The 10,992-nt window shown below is 36.7% G+C and overlaps 1 pseudogene; it reads left to right on the top strand.

Annotated features, from left to right (window-relative positions):
• Positions 1-664: 664 nt before the first annotated feature.
• Positions 665-9,073, top strand: LOC144305361 (small ribosomal subunit protein eS1 pseudogene; annotated as a pseudogene).
• Positions 9,074-10,992: the final 1,919 nt, after the last annotated feature.

The following is a 10,992-nucleotide window of genomic DNA, read 5'->3' as shown; positions in this document are numbered from 1 at the left end:
GGTTTCTGAATTGGAGTTTTTACAGAACAGGAAAACAACAGTTTATCTTTGATAAAAATGTAAATAATATAATTATTTGATAATAAATAAATTAAAACTGTTAAACAAAATTGGAAGACTGAGCACTAAACTGCCTTGTAAAATTTTACAGAAATAAATGTATTTATAAATTTATTTATTTATTTGCTGAGCTGAGTTTTATTTACTAGTATTGGAAAATCTCATTTAATTCACTGAGGGGGACGTGATTTTTTACTTCAATTGTTACTTTCATTGAAACTTAGAGATGTAAATCAGCTAGTGAATAATGTCAGAAAACAATTCTCCATCAGTCTTCTGAATTTCCATACTTTTTGTGGAGAAGTGTTGATAGTTTTTGTTCTAGACTATTTATTCAATGATGACAGTGTAGCAAACAGGCTTGGAAGATAGACATATAATAGTCTTCTTACAGAGAGGAAGGCAGATTTGTTTTCAGTCTAGGAAAACAAAGATAATGTCTCTCTACAGGGCAAAGACTGGGCATGTATCACAACGACCACTCATAAGATAAAGGCCTCCTAAGCTCTCAGTGCCTCATTCTGATGCAGGATATTTTGCATGTAGCATCCACTTGGGCCTTTGTGTATAACACTCATGGTACTTGGGGTCAAGAGGAACCAATATGAACTGGGAGTTCATGATGCCTGCTGTGCCTTGCATAATAAATCCGTTTGTGATTAAAGGATTTAACCCTTCTGCCAGCATCTATGACACTGTGTCTAACTTGTTAGCTTACAAGGAAAGCAAAATTTCAGATTCTTCACAGTTCTTAAAGATGGTAGGAACAATATTAGAATTTGGGCCATCTGACTCTCGAGCCCTCACTTGAAACCAAGAATTTGAATATCACAAATTCAAATTTGTGAATGTCTACTGATACAGCCAGCTAAAATGAAACTGGTATGAATATAATAAATAAATTTGCCAGTTCCCGTAGTAAGATCAACTTTGATCTTCCAATGTTGGCAATAGGAGAATATCTTTACTTCATAAACCACTTTATCAATATTGTTGTTTTCCAAAGTCTAATTGGCAAAACACTACTCTAGAAGAATGGCCCACAGAACATCTTGAGCAAGTAAATTGGGAGAAAAGCAATCTTGGCACAACTTATCCTTAGAATTTCCTAACACACTAGCAGTTATACTCTCTGAGAAATCCTACAGTAAAGAAAATCATTTGACTTCTTTTACCACAAATATCCCAGACTAATTGATAACAAAACTTCTACTAGCATCCTATGGATCTAGTGTCCCACTAAACACATTTTGGGAATTACTGATTGGGATGGATATATCCCCTGGGCCTATTCCCATCTGCTATAGCAAAGCTTTGAAAAACTTCTAGTTTAAATGGTTGTACCTGTACTAATAGAGATAAGGAAAGATTTGTGAGTACACACTTCAGCTACAGCAATTATTTTGAACCTTGGATTAACAATAAAATAATCAGAGTGATGCTAAAAAGTTGATTTGTTTAAAACTCCCTGAGCTAATCTAAAGAGTAGTGAGTAAAGCACAACAGTGATAGAGCAGTAAAGCAGAAACTCACTCCTGGGGAAATCAAAGGGAACAGAAGTCTAGAGTCTATAAATTTTTCTATCAATATGGTAGCTGCCAGCTACATGCCACTGTATAAATTTTACTTTAAATTAAGGTAATTAAACAAAATTAAAAATTCTATTCCTGTCATACTGGCCACATTCCACATACCCAATAGGCACATGAAGCTAGCAGCTACAGTCATGAAGCACATCTATATAATGTTTCCATCAACACAGAAAATTCTGTTGCACAGTGCTGCTATGTAAGGTCAAGAGTTCTCTCCCCACATGTAGTTAAACTTGAAGGCTGTAGGTTTGTAGTATTCAAGACAGCCAGTATGATTCACTAGGGGAGGAAGGGGGATGTGGAGGAAAACCTGTATGTAATATGTGTGATATACGTATGTATGGGTGTGCACACGTGTGCATACATGTGCTGTGGAACAAAGGTGATTGTCTCATTTCTATAGTGCTGTGAAATGTGCAATGCTCTAAAATTGTAGAATATTATTTTAAAGCTGATGTAAGAAAATATTTTAATGAAAGATTTAACATCCTTGGAAGCCCAGTTATAAGAATTTTTCCAATTAATTGGGGTTTATTGTCTTAATATTACTTCTCAGGACTTTCTTTAATGTCAATACTATTGATCTTTCTCCCTGATGTTTCCTGATTTCTCTGGCTCTTGTCCTGAAATGGCCCCATAAATAGGGAAAAAATCATGACCAATAGTTTTGTCAACTATTTTACAAGATGTTATTAACTTCAAGATCTGAAACTATAATCTAGGTTTTTCTTCAATATACTCCCTACCGAAGGCTAAGAAATATTTCAGGGAACAAATGAAAATAGGCAAAGAGAATTATTTGGCATTATGAAAATACCTCATTGTTTTGATACATAAGAAAAAAATTAAGTTTTTGCAATAGTGGTTTTAATACTTAGCTATTCAATGAAAACTGTGGAGAAATAATAGTGTCCTCTATACAATTTTATGGTTATCAAGCATGTGCCATTTAATGGATGCCATGAAGTATATGAGAAAAAACAACCCTTTCTTTATAATTTCTCATATCATTTAAAACAATAACACTTGGCTACAGGGAAGAATTCTTTGCTATTTCCTTTCTATGGGAAACCTGAGAAAGAGAAAATCCAAGCAAATAATCTGCTGACTCTTAAATCAGGTTTATTAACTACAAACTTTCATCAAACAGGAAAATAGAAATATATGTTGATGAGTGACATAAGGACCATTCTTAACACCCTAATATCGCCTTCATGCTTCTGTCATTTTATGGAATAAAGGGAAATGGCTAAATGCTCTAATTCTTTCTTATATTGCGCACTTAGTGTGTTTTTATTCACTGCAATTTTGCAAGGAATGTATGAGATTAGAAAACAGTATTGATTAAATTAATAATAGCCTCAGTAACTGTAAAAACTATCCCCAAATGAGACATTTTGAACAGTAGAGAGCATTATAAGATAATAAAAGAATATTATAATCAACTCTATGCCCACAAATATGATAACCTGAATGAAACAGACCAATTTTTTGAAAGACAGAGTCTGTCAAAACCCAACAAGAAGACATAGACGATCTGAATAGGCCTATATCTATTAATGAAATAGAAATAATAATTAATAACCTTCCCAAAAACAAAACACCAGGCTCAGATAGGTTCACTGTGAATCCTACTAACATTTACAGGTGAAATTATATCAATTTTCTACAATCTCAGCAGAGGGAATATTACCTACTTCATTCTATGAAGTTACCATTACCCTAACACCAAAATAAAGACATTACAAGAAAACTATAGGTCAATATATCTTATGAGCATAGATGTAGGAATCCCCAACAAAATATTAGCAAATAAAATTCAACAGTGTATATAAATCGCACACAATGACCAAGTGGGATTTATCCTGACTACGCAAGGCTCATTCAACATTAAAAAATCAATGATCACATCAATAGGCTAAAGAAAAAAAAATCACATGAGCATATCAATAATACAGAAAAAAAGCATTTGAAATAAATCATGATACAGACTCTCAGCAAAGTAGGAAGGAGGGGGGTCTTCCTCATCTTGATAGAGAACACCTACAAAATACTTAAAGCTAACATCATATTTAATGGTGAAAAACTTGAAACTTTCCCTGTCACCACCACTGCTTTTCAACATCCTTCTGGAAGTCTTGACTAATGCAATAAGACAGGAAAAGGAAATAAAAGATACACAGATTGAGAAGGAAGAAATAAAAACTCTTTGTTCTGAGGGGACCTGATTGTCTATATAGAAAATCCAAAAGAATCAATGAAAAACTCCTGGAGATCACTTTCTTATGTACCAACAATGAACAGTACAATATGAAAAAAAAAAAAAAAACCACAATACCATTTACATAGGCACTCCCCCAAAAGGAAATATTTATGTATAAACCTAACAATACATATATAAGGTCTATATGAACAAAACTATAAAACTATAAAATGAAAACCATAAAACTATAAAATGAAAGATATAGATGAAGAGCTTAATAAGTAGAGAAATATTCTGTGTTCATGGATAAGCAGACTCAAGATATCAGTTCTTACCAATTAGATCTATAGATTTAATTCAATGTCAATCAAAATTTCAGCAAGTTACTTTGTTGGTACTGATAACTATTTCTACATTACATAGAGAAGAAAAAGACCCAGAATAGCCAATACAATGTTGAAGAAGAACAAAGTCAGAGGATTGAAATTACATGATGTCAAACTTAACATAAAGCTGCCGTAATTAAGACAGTATGGTATTGGTGAAAGAATAGGTAAGTATATCAATGGAACAGAATAGAGAGCCCAGAAATAGACCCGCATAAATATGGGCAACTGATATTTGACAAAGGAGCAAAGGCAGTGTAAAGGAATAAAGATAGTCTTTTCAGCCAATAGTGCTGGAGCAACTGGCCATGTGCCTGTGAAAAATGAATTTGGACACAACTTATACCCTTCACAAAAGTTAACTCAAAATAATCATAGACCTAGATATAAAATGTAGAACTACAGAACTCAGAAGATAACAGAAAAGAATCTAGATGACCTTGGGTATTGCCTTTGTAATTACAAAGGCAAATTCATGAAAGAAATAATTGATAAGCTGAATGTCATTAAAATTTAAAACTTGTGCTCTGCAAAATATATTGTCAAGATAATGAGAAGAAAAGCCCCAAGTTTGAGGGGAAATATTTGCAAAAGACATATGTAAGAGAGAACTGATAGGGAAAATATGCATAGAGCTCTTAAAATCCAACAATGTGAAAAGAAACAACCGAATTTAAAAATGACCTCAGATTTCAACAGACAACTCACCAAAATAGATATATGGATGTCAAATATGCATATGAAAGGATGTTCAACAGCGTATATCATCAGGGAATTGAAAATTAAAACAATGATAAGATACCAAGACCTGCCTATTAGAGTGACCAAAATCCAAAACACTAACCACACCAAACACTGGTAAAGATGGGGAGCAACTCGTATTCATCATTGTTGGGAATGCAAATGGTACAGCCATCTTGGAAGACAGTTTGGTGGTTTCTCATAAAGCTAAACATACCTTCCCATAAAATTGTGCTCCTTAGTATTTACCCAAAAGAGTTGAAAACCTTTGTCCACGCAAAACCCTACACACAGAGGTTTATAGCAGCTTTGTTCATCATTGCCAAAACTGGGAAGCAAGCAAGATGTCTTTCAGTAGATGGATAAGCTGTAGTACATCCAGTCGGTGGAATATTGTTCAGTGCTAAAATAAATATGCTTCAAGCCATGAAAAGACATGGAGATTTCATATTACTAAGTACACGTGTATTGATACATATTGCTAAGCGTTAAAAGTAGTTTGGGAAGGAGTGCAGACCTAATGATTCCAACTGTATGACAAGACTACAGACACAGGAAAAGAATCAGTGGTTGCCAGGGGTCACTGGGGAGGGAGCTATGAATAGGACACAGAGGATTTTTAGAGTACTGAAACTACTCTGTATGGTACAATAATGGTTCATACATGTTGTTACACGGTTGCCCAAACCCAGAGAATGTACAAAACCAAGAATGAACCTTAATGTAAACTATGGGCTTTGGCTGATAATATGTCAGTGCAGGTTCTCACGTGTAACAAATGTACGACTCTAATGAAGGATTTTGGGAGTGAGTGAGGCTGTACATATGTGAAGGCAGGGTTGTATGGAAGTCTCTGCACCTTCTGCTTGATTTGATGATGAACCCAAAACAGAATAAGTAAAAAAGTCAGTTAAAATGTTTTCGCATAATTTTTTGCCTGCACCTTTATTAGAATCACACAAATTCAATAAGGTAGGAGATTATCAATCATAGATATAGGCATAGCTAATACAAAATTGTATATATAATTAAATGGATATTATATTGATATATTCTACATTAATTTATATTTAGATTAAATGCATATGTAATTTTTCTAAGCAGTTAGCAGACAATAAGATACAGCTTTAGGAAATATTAAATTAATGCCTTTCTTTGTAATACAAATAAAACTATACATTTAATAATATATAAAAATGGAAAATAACAAGAGGCTCGTGTGAATTAAGAACACAGAGCTGGTTGGGGCATCTGGGTGACTCCATCATTCAGTATCTAACTAACTCTTGATTTAGGCTCAGGTCATTATCTCTAGGACGTGAGACTGAGCCTCACCTCAGACTTTGCACTCTGCGGGGAGTCGGCTCTAGATTCTCTCTCTCTCCCTCAAATAAATAAATCCTTTAAAAAAAGAACACAAGTGTGGCATGCAAGGTTGATACAATTTTATTTATATATTTATGTATTTATTTTTATCTTTTAAGTAGGCTCCATTCCCAGTATAGAGCCCAACACGGGGCTTGAACTCACAACCCTGAGACTAAGACCTGAGCCAAGATTAAGAGCCCAATGTTCAACCAACTGAGCCCCCCAGGTGCCCTGACATAACTATATTACATTAATATTACAATGTAGTAAATAATATCTCAAACTCAGGTATTTTTTTAGGAGTTTCCAGATAAAAAAGACCACAGCCTGAAGTAGAAGCAGTTGAATTAAACGTCTCTCTCAGAAGTGCTCTTGTAGATAAAATTCCTTACCAAAATATCACTGAAAAGTAACCACGGGAGGGGGAATATTTTATTAAATATTAAATGATGCCTACTTCTAAGGCCAGCTCACAGCAACAGTAACAAAATGATTATATTTGAAAGCAAATGGGTGTGGCACATGCCTGACAAAACAATCTACCCAGTACAGGCTATGATTTTCTTTTTTCTGGAAAGTAGCTAAACTTTGTTAATCTATGTATGTGCAGATATGCACTTCCAGTCCCCACTAGCTCAGATTATGGATGTTCCTTCTTGCACATATTTCTGCTGCTTGGACTATGTTGATCTGCCCACTGAAGAAGAAGGGAAGATCTCCTGAGAGTCTTTTGTCTCTGTTCTGTTTTTCTTAGCCAGGGGAGTGCCGCTTGGAGGGCTAGGTTGCCTTGCTGGACAGTGTGCAATTGTAGGCATTTGTAGGGACACTGCCCTTCCTCCAAGGCTCCACCATCCTAGAAGCTGCAGGCTCCATCTCATTGTGTCACAAACTCCAGCTGACCGGCGTCTTCTCCAAGCCCTCCCTCCAGTCCCATCTTCTCAAGCCAGCCTCTCCTCTTGCAGGCTCTGCACCCTCCCCTCACTTTACCGCCTCCACTAAGCCACAGTCTTCATTTTTCATAGACATCAAATTCCAAAGAGGTGCCTGTCTGGGATTTTGCTCCTGCATCAACATTAAGCCCACGTATTAAGTATGATATAAAGAACTCAAAAGTGAATTTATTTATTCTATTGTTCTGTCAAAATAGGTCTGTTGCTAGCAGGCCTCTAGGTATGCATATGCAATTCACAGGGTTATAAAAGGAAAGGAACAAATGCCAGGCACACAGCACCAAGCTGAGAGACCAAATGTTGAGCAGGGACAGGGAAAGAGCTGAGCGTGGAGGTTAGCAGTGAGACCCGGTACTGACTGCTATCTGGAATATCAAACATTTTAATGAATATGAAGCATGATAAGATCCCCAAGTAATTGGGATGCCTGGCTGGCTCAGTGGTCGAGTGTCTGCCTTCAGCTCAGGGTGTGATCCCAGGGTCTTAGGATCCAGTCCCAGGTCGGGCTCCCTGCCGGGAACCTGCTTCTCCCTGTGCCTGTGTCTCTGCCTCTCTCTGTGTCTCTCATTAATGAACGAATGAATGAAAAAATGAATGAATGAATGAATAAATAAGTAAATCTTTAAAAAAAAACAGATCCCCAAGTAATAAAGAAAGTGGGCATCAATGCCCACCTGGTAGCCACATTGTGGCTAACAATTCAAGGATGAGATGAATAGGACAAAAAGGCATTTTGTAGTCTCCATCAGAAGGAATAAGCCCTTTTGGCTCCCAGAGCAGTACCAAGGGTGTCGTTAAGAACAGGAGCCTTATGAAAGGTGGCAAAAAGGGAGCCAAGAAGAAAGTGGTTGACCCATTTTCTAAGAAAGATTGGTATGATGTGAAGGCACACATGTTCTATACGAAATATTGGAAAAACACTACTCACAAGAACTCAAGGAACCAAAATTGCATCTATGATCTCAAGGGTTATATTTTTTTCTAAAGATTTTATTTATTTATTCATGAGAGACACACAGAGAAGGGCAGAGACACAGGCAGAGGGAGAAGCAGGCTCCATGTGGGGAGCCTGATGTGGAACTCGAACCTGGGTCTCTAGGATCAGGCCCTGGGCTGAAGGCATCACTTAAACCACTGAGGCACCTGGGCTGCCCACAAGGGTTGTATTTTTTGAAGGAAGCCTTGCTAATCTGCAGAGCGATGAACTTGCATTTAGAAAATTCAAACTAATTGCTCAGGATGTGCAGGGCAAAAACTGCCTGACTAATTTCCATATCATGGATCTTACCCGTGACAAAATGTGCTCCATGGTCAAAAGTGGCAGACCATGATTGAAGCTCATGTTGATGCAAAGACTACCAATGGTTATTTGTTTCATCTATTTTGTGTTGGATTTACTAAAAAGAACACAATAATCAGTTTCAGAAGACCTCTCATGCTCAGCACCAACAGGTCTGCCAAATTTGGAAAAAGATGATGGAAATCATGGCCCGAGAGGGGCCGACAAATGACTTGAAAGAAGTCATCAATGAATTGATTCCAGACAGCATCGGAAAAGATATAGAAGAAGCTGTCAGTCTATTTATCTACTCCATGATGTCTTTCGTTAGAAAAGCAAAAATGCTGAAGAAGCCCAAATTTGAATTGAGAAAACTCATGGAGCTTCATGGTGAAGGTAGTAGTTCTGGAAAAGCTACTGGGGATGAGACTGGTGCTAAAGTGGAAGAAGCTGATAGATATAAACCACCAATCCAAGAATCTGTTTAAAATTCAGACATTAAATGGTGACAAAAAATTCTTATTTGTGAAAAAAACAAAAAAGAAGGTATAGCAGGATACTATTTTAGTTCCTCCCTGCTAATGCCTAACAAGTTAATGCTATAACTAATGATAATTTGTGCAAAATATAGTAAATGTACCGTTTGGTCTAAAGAAAAGATGGTGCTTCTGTTGGAGGTGATGGAAGTGCACCAAAGGACCGAAGCCTTACTTACTGGTCTCCAGTCAGCAGGTATTTCGTAACATGTCTCAGAGAAGTTCTGCTCCAGGCTTCAAGGCATGGCGCCTGTGGCACAGACACTTCCAGCTGTAATTCAAACTGTGGCCCCCAGGAGATGTTCAGTGACTCACCCCGCCACGGCCATTGAGGAGCACCTGCCTCTAGCTGGGGAACTGGAGGTCCAGTCTTGGGGGGGGGAGAAAGCCACCCTCTGGGTCAGCTATTGTGCATCCTGGGACATCAGGAACAATAAACTATGTACTGATGCCCCTTTCCTTCCACCAATTTGCAGCTCATGGAGAAAAGTGAGGAAAAAAGTAAGGACCAGAACTCCTGCCCATCCTGTTCCTCGATCCTCTGCCAAAGATGCTGTATTTAATTCAGACAAAAGGGGTCAGAAAGAAGATTTTCCAGGCTTTTTACCTGATGATTCCTTCTTGTTCACAATATGAGCTCCTATCTTCATCCCTCTATCTCCAAATATTGTCATAGGAGTTATGATCACTTTGGCATTTTGAAATCAGTGTTTCTGAATTAGGATTCAAGAAATTATATAAGTTTTTCGGCAATTTTGTTTTTTGTTAGATAGAGAGAACTTATTTATTCATTTATTTATTTTTAGGGAGAACTTATTCAATAAAAATGTTATTGGCTATTTAGTAACTTAATGGGCCAGGCTGATAATATATCTTTATGTACTGATTATCAGAAAAAAATCTATTTTAGTAAGTCATCACTGTATTCTTTCATTGTTATTTTCATTATTGTTACATTCAGTGTACTTCTAAATACAAGGGTATTTGAAAAACAAAGAGTAAGTGTTTTGTTCATGGTAAACTATGCTCAGAGACCAAGACTATCATTGCCAATAATTTATTTAATACAGATTCACTGAGGGGATTAAATATGTAATAATAATATTTCATGTGCTGATAACATACAGGATAATATCTCTTAATAAACGGATAATATACCTCAAGCCAATGATAGATTAATTACACTACTGTTCCAGGTATGGGGATGATGGAAAAAAAATAAAGTCCAAATTGAGTTGAGATATATTTTTCTGTGACTTGGTTCCTTTCTGGGTATTGGCTTAGCTGACCAAGAGCTCATGTCCAGTTGCCAACACACACACACACACACACACACACACACAAATAAGTCCCTTATTGCTAGAGCACAATGCTAGCTGAACAAAGGGGTTTGTACAGGCAAATCTTCACCACTTTGAGAAGGATTAGGCTTGCTGCAGCAGTAGCTTATGTCCATAGGTCTTTGGAGAACTATTTCGATCAGCAAAGGGTAGCCCTCCCCAGACTGAACACTGTCACTGAATTCTCACAAATTCTTGGTATTTAAAGTTTCAATGTCCATTACATCATAGTTGATCTTTCATATATTCATATTGATAAGCACTCAATGACACAACTTTGTTGACATTATTCTGAAATAGCCTCTTCAACGTAAACAAATTCACTCTTAGATCTAAACGACTTCACTTAAACCATAAAAATGTGGATTTGAACCCCTTACCAGCAAAGAAATTGGGGTAGTCATTAAAAATCGCCCAAGAAACAAGAATCCAGGGCTGGATGCCCTCCTGGCAGAAATCTACCAAACATTTAAAGAAGAATTATTTTTCTTAAACTGTTCCAAAAAGCTGGAAGAAAGGAAAACTTCCAAACTCATT

This window comes from Canis aureus, chromosome 35 (genome assembly GCF_053574225.1).
Source record: "Canis aureus isolate CA01 chromosome 35, VMU_Caureus_v.1.0, whole genome shotgun sequence".
NCBI classification, from domain to species: Eukaryota; Metazoa; Chordata; class Mammalia; order Carnivora; family Canidae; genus Canis; species Canis aureus.
This window is presented reverse-complemented; position numbering and strand designations above follow the sequence as displayed.